We start from the raw sequence: 12,164 nt of genomic DNA on the forward strand, positions 1-12,164 counted from the left end.
TAACCTTGAAGCTGCAACCTTGAAATAGGGACTCTTTCCTCTCTGAAAGGTTTAGGAGGCGAAAGGGTGAGAAAGAAGAAAGGTAGACCAGGAAATTTAAAGTGTGTGTGTGTGGGGGGGGGGCGTATTTCTGCGCTCCTGGGCAGAACTCACCAAACCCAAGCTGGAGGGAGGTGAGTGCGTGTGTGGGCTTTGGCACAGGCAGCTTTTTTTTTTTTTTTGGGATTTCTTTTTTTTTTTTTTTTTTATTAATTAAAAAAATAAAGAAACAAAATAAAACAACATACATAATCAGTAATTCACTATATCATCACTTAGTTGCATATTCATCATTTCTTAGAACATTTGCATTAATTCAGAAAAAGAAATTAAAAGACAATAGAAAAAGAAATAAAACGAACACAGGAAAGAAAAAAGAGATTATACCTACCATACCCCTTAACCCTTGCTTTCATTGATCACTAGCATTTAAACTAAATTTATTTTAGCATTTGTTCCCCTTATTATTATTTTTTTTTTATTATTTTTTATTAATTAAAAAAATTAACTAACACAACATTAGAAATCAATCCATTCTACATATGCAATCAGTAATTCTTAATATCATCACATAGGTGTATGGTCATCATTTCTCAGTACATATGCATCGATTTAGAGAAAGAAATAGCACGACAACAGAAAAAGAAATAAAGTGATAACACAGAGAGAAAACACAAATAAAAATAAAAAGTACAAAAATATATAAGAGAAAACAAAACAAACAAACAAAAAAACTATAGATCAGATGCAGCTTCATTCAGCGTTCCAACATAATTACATTACAATTAGGCAGTATTGTGCTGACCATTTTTTTTTTTAGACATCATACCATTCTACATATGCAATCAGTAATTCTTAACATCATCACATAGATGCATGATCATCGTTTCTTAGTACATTTGCATCGGTTTAGAAGAACTAGCAGTATAACAGAAAAAGATATAGAATGTTAATATAGAGAAAAAAATAAAAGTAATAATAATAAGAACAAAACAAACAAAACAAAACAAAACAAAAACCTATAGCTCGGATGCAGCTTCATTCAGTATTTTAACATGATTACTTTACAATTAGGTATTATTGTGCTGTCCATTTTTGAGTTTTTGTATCTAGTCCTATTGCACCGTCTGTATTCCATCAGCTCCAATTACCCATTATCTTACCCTGTTTCTAACTCCTGCTGAACTCTGTTACCAATGACATATTCCAAGTTTATTCTCGAGTGTCAATTCACATCATTGGGACCATACAGTATTTGTCTTTTAGCTTTTGGCTAGACTCACTCAGCATAATGTTTTCTAGGTCCATCCATGTTATTACATGCTTCATAAGTTTATCCTGTCTTAACGCTGCATAATATTCCATCGTATGTATATACCACAGTTTGTTTAGCCACTCTTCTGTTGATGGAGATTTCGGCTGTTTCCATCTCTTTGCAATTGTAAATAACGCTGCTATAAACATTGGTGTGCAAATGTCTGTTTGAGTTTTTGCCCTTAATTCCTTTGAGTAGATTCCCAGCAATGGTATTGCTGGGTCGTATGGCAATTCTATATTCAGCTTTTTGAGGAACCGCCAAACTGCTTTCCACAGTGGTTGCACCATTTGACATTCCCACCAACAGTGGATAAGTGTGCCTCTTTCTCCGCATCCTCTCCAGCACTTGTCATTTTCTGTTTTGTTGATAATGGCCATTCTGGTGGGTGTGAGATGATATCTCATTGTGGTTTTGATTTGCATTTCTCTAATGGCCAGGGACATTGAGCATCTCTTCATGTGTCTTTTGGCCATTTGTATTTCCTCCTCTGAGAGGTGTCTATTCAAGTCTTTTTCCCATTTTGTAATTGGGTTGGCTATCTTTTTGTTGTTGAGTTGAACAATCTCATTATAAATTCTGGATACTAGACCTTTATCTGATATGTCGTTTCCAAATATTGATTCCCATTGTGTAGGCTGTCTTTCTACTTTCTTGATGAAGTTCTTTGATGCACAAAAGTGTTTAATTTTGAGGAGTTCCCATTTATTTATTTCCTTCTTCAGTGCTCTTGCTTTAGGTGTAAGGTCCATAAAACCGCCTCCAATTGTAAGATTCATAAGATATCTCCCTACATTTTCCTCTAACTGTTCTATGGTCTTAGACCTAATGTTTAGATCTTTGATCCATTTTGAGTTAACTTTTGTATAGGGTGTGAGGTACGGGTCCTCTTTCATTCTTTTGCATATGGATATCCAGTTCTCTAGGCACCATTTATTGAAGAGACTGTTCTGTCCCAGGTGAGTTGGCTTGACTCCCTTATCAAAGATCAAATGTCCATAGATGAGAGGGTCTATATCTGAGCACTCTATTCGATTCCATACAGGCAGCTTTTAAGGATGGAGGTCAGGTGACGTCCGGAAGAGGCAGTTCATTAGTTCCTGAAGGCAGGTTGGGAGGGGTGACACAACCTCCACAGCTCCAGTTGCAGTGCCCTTCCCCGTTCCCCCGACCTAACATTCCAGCCTTTTTGTAATAATAGGGCACCGAGATCTTTCTGGCTACTTCCTGCTGTAATGGGGCAGCATGGGGTTATGGGCTGGAACCGTCATGGCCAGGGGAGTGGGGAGGCTGGCTGTAGGAATCTGGCGAGGAAGGCAGGTGATGATAATGATGCAGGAGCATTTGATTGACTGCTACCCAGGATAGTTCCTTCATGTGTCCCGAAGGAAGTTGAGGAGGCAGGGAGCTAGGAGGAAAAAGAGACAGATTAGGATAACTGGTCCTAGTAGTGGGAGGAGCCAAGTCGCCAGAGGAGAAGAAAACCAGCTTAAGGCAGAGTTGGTTCCTTGTTTCCTGTGGTAGAGATCGTCTCTTAGTTTGTTTAGGGTTTGACTATTTTGTTCCACCAGACCCGACTCGTTGACGTAATAGCAGCAGTTCCTCTTGGAGGAATATACATGTTCCTCCTTTTTCAGCTGTCTGCAGGTCTAAGGCCCGTCGATTTTGAAGAGTTACCTGGGCTAGTGAGGTGAGTTGGTGTTGTAGAGAGGAGAGGGATTCTGATATTGATTCCAGGGCTACCTGTGGTCGAGTTTCGAAGTTTTGAGAGGTTAAAACATTGTGTCCCAGCGCCCCTCCCGCTGTGGCTGAGGCTGCGACTGAGGCAGTCAGGCTGATGCCTACTAGGATAGGAAGAAAGGCAGCCCTTTTGGAGCGAGGAGAGGGCAGTAGCCAGGTTAGTTCGGACTCCCCATAGAGGGTTAATTGAGGAACAATAGTTACCAGGAAGCATGATCCCGGGGCAGTGGAGTTAAGGCGCTTGGTAAGAGTTCCATTGCACCAGAAATATTGTCCTTTGGGGACATGGGTGGTGTTGTGGGTAGTGACGTTAGTCTGGCACTTGCTATGAAGTTTTGTTTGAGGGTTTTTTAACCAGTGTAGTGAGGCTCTTAATTTGGCAAGAAGATCTTGCCCCATTAGTGGGCTGGGGCAAGAAGGCATCACTAAGAAAGAATGTGTAATGGGGTACCCTTCTATTAAACACGTAAGCGGTCCAGTAGTTAAGAGGCGTGAAGGACGGCTGTCTATGCCCATAACCGTGACCTGGGAAGGAAGGAGTTGACCTGAGTAAGAGTGGAGGACAGAAAAGGTAGCCCCTGTGTCCACTAAAAAGGAGGTGGACTTACCCGCTACCTTGATGGTTACCCTAGGCTCGATGAGGGTGATTGGGGTCGCTGAGGCCGGGAGTCATCAGTCGTCGGTGGCCAGGCACAGGACTGCCAGCGGTGGGTTAGGGGTTGGAAGGACGGGCCCTCCACGGCCAGGCGCCGAGGGGCAGTCACTTTTCCCATGTCCCTTTGTACCACAGAGGGGTCATGGTCCCTTGGGTGGTCAAGGATTGGGGCACTGACGGGACCAGTGTCCGTTGAGGCCACATTTGAAGCACTCTCCTGGCGGTGGATTAGTCGTAGCCGGCTTCTTCTCCATTGAAGTGAGCCGCAGAGCTGCAATCAGGGACCGGGCCTGTGAATTCGCCTTTCGGCGGTCCCGGGATTCCTTTTCTGTCCTCTCTAGTTCATCACGAGTATGAAACATTTTAAAGGCCGTGTTTACCAGGTCACAGTTAGGGGCCTGAGGACCGTCCTCAATTTTTCTAACTTTACGCCTTATATCCGGAGCTGACTGGGACATCAAGTGTGTGGCTACAGCAGTTTTACCAGCCTCCGAGTCGGGGTCTAGGCGGGGATATTGGGAGAGGGCTTCTGTGAGCTGGTGTAGAAAAGCGGCCAGGTTTTCATCAGGACCCTGGGTAACTTCCCTCAGCTTATGGAAGTTTACTACTTTATGTGAAACTTTCTGCATGCCTACTATGAGGCATGTAAGCATTTTGTCCCGTCTAGTCTGCCCGTTTCTTCCCGCTGGAGTGTCAACCTGACATTTCCACCCTGGCTCTTGGTCTGGCACTGCCTTGGCCCCCACCGGCATGGTGTGGTCGGTTAGATGCACCTGGTTAGCATGAGCCCTGCATTGAAAATGCGGTCCATTTCATCTGTAGTTAGGGAAGAAGAGCAGATTACATGAATGTGATGCCAGGTTAAATCCTAGGCATTAGCTAGATATTGAAATTCCTTAGTATAGGCAGTTGGGTCGCTGGAGAATGAACCTAGCGGTTTCTCAATATTAGAGAGGTCAGCTAGGGAGAAAGGGGTGTGTACTCAAACTAACCCCTCAGGTCTCACAACTTCCCGTAGTGGACAGTAAAGAGTTCTTTGAGCGGATATGAGAGCTTATAGGTGAGGAGAGCAAGGCTGTTGAGGACAGTGGGGGACTGGGTGGAGATGGAAGGGGAGGGGAAGATGGCGGCTGGAATGCCATCAGCGGAGAAGGAGGAAGAGGAAGGCAAGATGGCAGCGGGAGTGCTGCCAGCATGGAAGGGGAGAGAGGAGGGCAAGATGGCGGCTGGGACGTCACCGGAACAGAAGGAGGAAGAGAAGGAGAAGATGGCGACTGAGATGTTGCCAAAGCAGAAGCAGGGAGGGAAAGGCAAGATGGCGACTGGAGCGCCGCTGGAGGGAGGGGAGGGTAGAGCGAGGGAGAGGAGGATAGTTTCGCAAGATGCGGTGGAGGCCCTGGTCTTTTAAAGGAAGATGAATCGAGGGGGTCAGAAAAGGAGGAAGTTTCTTCAGAGAGAAGTGGGGATTTGGGAGTTTCCTTGGCTAGGAGAACCTGAGCCGTAGAGCAGGAGGTACAAAGGGCAGGGCGGGAGCGCAGAAGGAAAAACGCCTGGACATAAGGAATTTCTGCCCATTTTTCGTTCCTCTGGCAAAAGTTGTGGAGGTTCGTAAGGATATTAAAATTGAAAGTCCCATCCTCAGGCCAGTGAGGACCTACTGCCCATACTGACGGGTCTCAAAGGAGAAAGGACTGGCCCAGGGGGTGTCAGCATCCCAACACCCTGAGAGAGTCCTCAGAGCTCTTACAAGCGGGGGCTCGTCTCCCCAGGGGACGTCTCACCTTGGTTTGAGTCCCTTTCAAGTCCTGGACCCGAATTTGGGAGGGAAACAAGAAATGGGGCATCCCCACAGCTTTCGAGTCCTGGTAAAAGGATATGAGGCTTGCAGGCATCCCTGTTCACCTCAGCCCTCAGAAGAGAACCTGATGTGAATTCACGATTTTTGGAGAGTAATTAATGGACAGGCTCTCAGAACCGTGAGACCCAGCAGCAGGGCTAGGAGGGAAGGGACTTACCCAATTTGTGGTGGATGCAGCGGCGGGCCGAAGGATCCCTTGTCACTGGCTATGTGGAGGAAGGGGGAGAGAGGAAGCCGGGGCGCCTCTGGCCAGGCAGGCGGCACCCGTACTCCTCTCCCAGGTTTCGGCACCAGATGAAAGGTTTAGGAGGTGAAAGGTTGAGAAAGAAGAAAGGTAGACCAGGAAATTTAAAGTGTGTGTGTGGGGGGTTATTTCTGCGCTCCTGGGCAGAACTCACCAAACCCAAGATGAAGGGAGGTAAGTGAGCCAAACAAAGACTTTTTAAAAACTGTCTTTAAGTATGCTCAAAGTGATATAGAAAACCACAAAGAACTAAAGCTATCAGGAAAAAAGTAAATTAAAAAAAATTTGAGAATCTCGATAATGAAATAGAAATCTTACAAAAAGAAACAGGCTATTTAGATGATGGACTATAGTTAATAGTACCAGGAGCTGAAAGCAATGAAACCCAGGAGCAAAGGACCAGCAGACATCAGCCATGTGTCTTGCTATTTGACAGAGGAACCCCAAATGGCAGCATCCTTTCTTCAGAGAAGGTATCATGCTGTTGATGCCTTACTGGGGACATTTTCACGGTCTTAAAACAGTACATTTGTAAACTAATAAATTCCCATTGAAAAACCCAGCCCATTTCTAGTGTATTGAATTTAGCAAACAAACCAATAGCAACTGAAAGAATCAAATATCCTAGGAATAAACTTAACCAAAGATGTATAGGAACTGTATTCTGAAAAGTACAAAGCGTTACTGAATAAAATCAAAGAAGACAAATAAATGGAAGGACATTCCATGTTCATGGATGAGAAGATGAAATATTGTGAAGATATCAATTCTACCCAAACTGATTTACAGATTCAATGCAATCCCAATCAAATCCCAATAGCCTACATTGTAGAATTGGAAAACCCAATCATCAAATTTATCTGGAAGGGTTAGGGGCACCTAATAGCCAAAAATGTATGGAAAAAGAAAAATGAAGTTGTAGGTCTCTCTCTTCCTGGCTTTAAAACATATTACAAAGCTACAGTGGTTAAAACAGTATGGTATGTAGGAGACCCAGGTTTGATTCCCAGACTATGCACCTAAAAAACAAACAAACAAACAAAAAAAACCAGCATGATATCTTAACCCTGCAAAGGATAGGCTAAGCCTACTTAAAATTAGGCCTAAGAGTCACCCCCAAAGAACCTCTTTTGTAGCTCAGATGTGGCCTCTCTCAGCCAATATGACAAGCAAACTCACTGCCATCCCCCTCTCTACGTGGGACATGACTCCCAGGAGCATGGACCTTCCTGACAACATGGGACAGAAATCCTAGAATGAGCTGGACTCCACACCAAGAGATCGAGAAAACCTTCTTGACCGAAAGGGGGAAGAGAGAAATGAGACAAAATAAAGTGTCAATGGCTGAAAGATTCCAAGCAGAGTCAAGAGGTTATCCTGGAGGTTATTCTTACGCATTAAGTAGATATCACCTTGTTATTCAAGACATAACGGAGAGGCTGGAGGGAACTGCCTGAAAATGTAGAGCTGTGTTCCAGTAGCCATGTTTCTTGAAGATGATTGTATAATGATACAGCTGTCACAATGTGACTGTGTGATTGTGAAAACCTTGTGTCTGATGCTTCTGTTATTATGGATTAAAAATAAATAAATAATAGGGGAACAAATGTTAAAATAAATTTAGTAGATTGAAATGCTAGTGGTCAATGAAAGGGAGGGGTAAGGGGTATGGTATGTATGCATTTTTTTTCTATTTTCCTTTATTTCTTTTTCTGAATTGATGCAAATGTTCTAAGAATTATCATGATGATGAATATACAACTATGTGATAAAAGAGAATGTTCATATTGTATGTTGATTGGTTTTATTAATAAAAATTAAAATTAAAAAAAGAATCCATGCAACTATACTACACAAACAGTGAAGCCTAAATTGAACCATGGACTATAGTTAATAATTGTTAAAATATGCTTTCATCAATTGTAATAAATGCTCTACACCAATACAAGGTGTTCACAATAGGGAAATGTATGGGAAGCCTGTATTTTAGGCATAATTATTCTGTAAACCCATAACTTCTACAATAAAGAAAAAAGAAAGAAAGAGAAAAACCCAGCATGGCATTGGCATAAAGATAGACATATTGACCAATGAAATTGAATTGAGAGTTTGGAAATAGACCCTCACATCTATGATCAATTGATTTTTTTTTAACATTTTTATTAAGAAATCTTCCCACACATACAGTCCAACCACAGTATACAATTAAGGGCTCACAATATCATCACCTAATTGTGTGTTCATCACCAGGATCATTTTTAGAGCACTGGCATCACTCCAGAAAAAGCAATTAAAAAAAGAAGAAACTCATCCATCTCATACTCCTTACCCCTCCCTCTCATTGACCCTTGGTATTTAAATCTACCCAATTTTTACCTTTTATTCCCCCCATTATTTATTTATTTATTAGCCTTATTTTTTTACTCATCTGTCCATACCCTGGATAAAGGGACCATCAGACACAAGGTTTTCATTATCACAAGTCAACACTGTAAAAGCTGTATGGTTATACAATTGTCTCCAAGAATCAAGGCTACCGGAGCTCACTACTATAGCCAAGTTGAAATCCGTAGAACTTTTTGCTTGATATTTTGAGAATGTACATGGTTTTGATAGTTAATCAAATAGTATTAAAGGTAGTGTTTAATATTTAGAATTATAGAAACTCTGGTATCTGTAGCTATAGAGTTTTTACTTTCCTTGCTTTAATTTTAAATTGATTTATGAAACATATTGTACAAATAGGCTTTATAATGATTACTTAGATTTTTTTTTCAAGTATGCCTATGGATAAGCTAAGATACCCATTTTTAGTTGGTTAATCTGTTAATTGTAAAAATATTTTTTGTATCATTGTATTTTCCTGAAATCAGAAAAATATTTAGCAATGTAGGTCATTAGTATAGCAATTGCAGATATTTGTAAGAACTTTCTACTTGATATTTTGAAAACATTCACATCTGTGACAGCTAATCAAATGGAATCTATATTAGTGTTTAATACTTACAATTTAAGAACTTTGCTATCTAAATTTATAGACTGTTTCCCTTGTTGTCATAATTTTAAATTGGTTTATGAAACTTACGCACAGGCTTTACAAAGATTATTTGGGTACTTTATTAAAATATGCCTATGGTTAAGCTATCTAAGATATCCATTTTTGGTGGTTCTAAGTGAATTGTTTGTTTTCTTAAATAAAAATATAAAAGTTACAAAAAAAAAAAAAGAATCAAGGCAGGCTACTGGAACACAGTTCAACAGTTTCAGATACTTCCTTCCAGCCCCTCCAATATACCATAAACTAAAAAGGGATATCTATATAGTGCATAAGAATAACTTGCAGGATAACCTCTCGACTGTTTAAAATCTCTCAGCCACTGACGCTTTATTTTGCCAGTCACCACTTCGCAGCCATTGCAGGGGGATGCACCTGCTGATGTTCACCTGCAGAAGCCATCTAGACCTCCCCCGAGGAGACGTCAGTGTGAGCGTTTCGTGTCTTTCAGCAATGGCCTTTGGGAACTGGGGAAGAGGCAGAGGGCCCAGGGGCTGGGATGGCCCCACAGAGCTTTGACTGGGGCTCTAAAGAATGTGGTGGCTTCTGCTCCTCAGCATCCCCTCCTGGAAACCACGGCTGGGACCACAGTCATGAGTGGAATCGAGACAGAGACGGAGATGGGAGGTGAGATCAAGACTGAGACCAGGACTGAATCCAAGTCAGGGACCAGGAATGGGACAGAGGCTGGAGTCGAGATTGGGGGAGGGATTGAATTCAGGGATGGGACTGAGACCAAGAGGGCCCTTTCCAAACGTTAGATGCATCCCCCTCGGAAGGGGAATACTCTCTAAGTGTTCAGAGAAGATACAGCACCCACCCTCCCCTGGGAAGACTTCTGTCCCTTTGGAAACACCATCATCTCTCCATGGACTCATCCCAGAAACTATGTCTTTGTCACCTGTGAAGTGACGGAGTCAGCAGATCTGGCCACTGTTGAGCTCAACTGGACCCAGCTGGAGTCTGCACAGCTCAAAGTCAGTATTGTCTGCAAACATCCTGAGTGGACCACTGCCACTGCCAAGTCTGGCTGGGCTCCCTTGCTGCCCAGGACAGCCCTAAGGGTTGCCCTTGGACAAGACTCTACAGTAATGGTATTTTCTATAATAAGCAGCTTGTGGGTGGCTTAGGGAGTGAGATTGGATTCCTTGTGCTTCATGTGACCCTGATGCTGGGCTCAGTAAAACACTGAGGTGGAAGCTCAAAAAAAAAAAAAAAAAAAGGATTATATACAACAACCAATGGGGATTTATACCAGAAATGCAAACGTGCGTCAACAAAAGAAACTCAGCTGAATATGCCACATGAATAATGATGGAAAAAACACACTTGATCAGCTCATTGGACACACAGAAGCCATTTGACAAAATAAAGCAGCCTTTCAGCAAACTAGGAATAGAATGGAACTTCCTTGATATGATAAAAAGCATATATAAAAAACCCACAGCTAATATCATACTGAATGATGAAAGTCTTAAACCTTCCCCCAAGAGAAGGATGCCTGCTTTCATCACTGCTATTCAACATTGTACTGGAAGTTCTGGCCAGATCAATTAGGCAAGAAGAATGAATAAAATCACCCAAATTGGAAAGGAAAAAGTAAGCCTACCCATATGTGACGATGACATGATCTTATATGTAGAAAATCCCAAAGGATATACCAAAAAAAACCCAATAGAGCTAATAAATGAATTCAGCAAAGTGGAGGGGTACAAGATCAATACACAAAATTTAGAGGTGTTCCTATACATCTACAATGAACATATCCGAAAAGAAAATCAAGAGTGGAGAGTTAATGCTTAATGGGTACAGATCTTCTGGTTGGGGTGACACAAAAGTTTTTGTAATGGACAGTGGTGATGGTAGCATAACATCATGAATGTAATTAACAGCACTGAATTTTATGCTTGAAAGTGGTTAAAACAGGGAATGTTATGTTGTTTATATGTTACCGCAATATAATTCTTTTGAAAAAGAAATTTTAAAAATTCTAATTACAATAACAATGAAAAGAATGGAATATTGAGGAAGAAATTTAACCAAGGATGTAAAGAACTGGAAAGCTACAAACCATTACTGAAAAAAATTAAGGCTCTAAATAAATGGAAAGATACCCTACGTTCATGGATTGGAAGACTTAATATGGTTAAGGTGTCAATACTACCCAAAGTGATGTACAGATTCAATGCAATCCCATTCAACATTCCAAGAGCCTTCTTTGCAGAAATGGAAAACCCAATCAACACATTCATATGGAAGGGCAAGATGCCCTGAATGCCAAAATCATCTTGAAAAAGAACAAAGTTGGAAGACTCACACTTCCAATTTCAAAACCTACTACAAAGCTACAGTAATCAAAAGAGTATGGTATTTGGCATAAGAATAGACGTGTAGATCACTAGAACAGAATTGAGAATTCAAAAATAAATCCTCCCATCTATGGCCAATTGATTTTTTACAAGGGTGTTAAATCCAATTGATGGGGAAAGAATAATTTTTCCAACAAATTGTTCTGGGAAAACTTTTGTTTTATTTGCAAATATGCAAAAAAAAAAAACAACCCAAAAGTGGGGGTGCAAGGGTAGTTCAGTGGTAGAATTCTTGCCTGCCATGTGGGAGACCCAGGCTTGATTCCAGGTCCATGCACTCCCCTACCTCCTACCCCCCAAAAATTCAGCAAATGGTGCTGCATTAATGAGGTATCACATGGAAAAAGAATGAAATGTGACCCTGCCACATAGCATATAAAAAAAATAAAATTACTTTAAGCTCCATATTTCTATTGGATTCATTTTTATAATTTATGTCTCTTTACTGAAATTGTCATCATTTTCCTTTAGTTCTTTGTATTTTCCTGTAGCTTTTTGAACATGTTTAAGATAGTTTTTTTTAAGTCTTTGGTATGTCCAATGGTTTATCTTTCTCATTGTTGGTTTCTGTCACTTCATTTCCTTCCTTTAAATGGTTTATCTTTTTTTTTTTTTTTTTTTTGAGCTGGGAGAAAGATCATTTATTTTAACCTTTCTTTCTGTGCTACATGCTAAATAAGTTCTTCTTATTAATCTTTCAACTCCCTAATTCTGTCTTCAACTATGTTTCTTCTGCTGTTAAACCAAATCAAGTTATTATTTATTTTATTTTTCTTTTCAAGAAATTTTGTTTTGTTCTTTTAAAAACTTGCTAATAACTTTTTTTTTATTATTAACGGAAAGAAAAAAAAAAGAAATTAACACAACATTTAGAAATCATACCATTCTA

General features: G+C 40.9%; 1 long non-coding RNA gene across 2 annotated transcripts in view; it reads right to left on the minus strand.

The window, feature by feature from the left end:
• Nucleotides 1–478: 478 nt before the first annotated feature.
• The window catches only part of LOC143645830 (uncharacterized), a 31,126-nt gene continuing 19,440 nt past the window's right edge, over nucleotides 479–12,164 (minus strand). For both annotated transcript variants that reach the window (XR_013157196.1, XR_013157195.1), the window contains one exon: nucleotides 479–2,762. This is a non-coding gene — a long non-coding RNA (uncharacterized LOC143645830). The remainder of the gene's footprint in view (nucleotides 2,763–12,164) is intronic.

This window comes from Tamandua tetradactyla, chromosome 9 (assembly GCF_023851605.1).
Source record: "Tamandua tetradactyla isolate mTamTet1 chromosome 9, mTamTet1.pri, whole genome shotgun sequence".
Taxonomy (NCBI): Eukaryota; Metazoa; Chordata; class Mammalia; order Pilosa; family Myrmecophagidae; genus Tamandua; species Tamandua tetradactyla.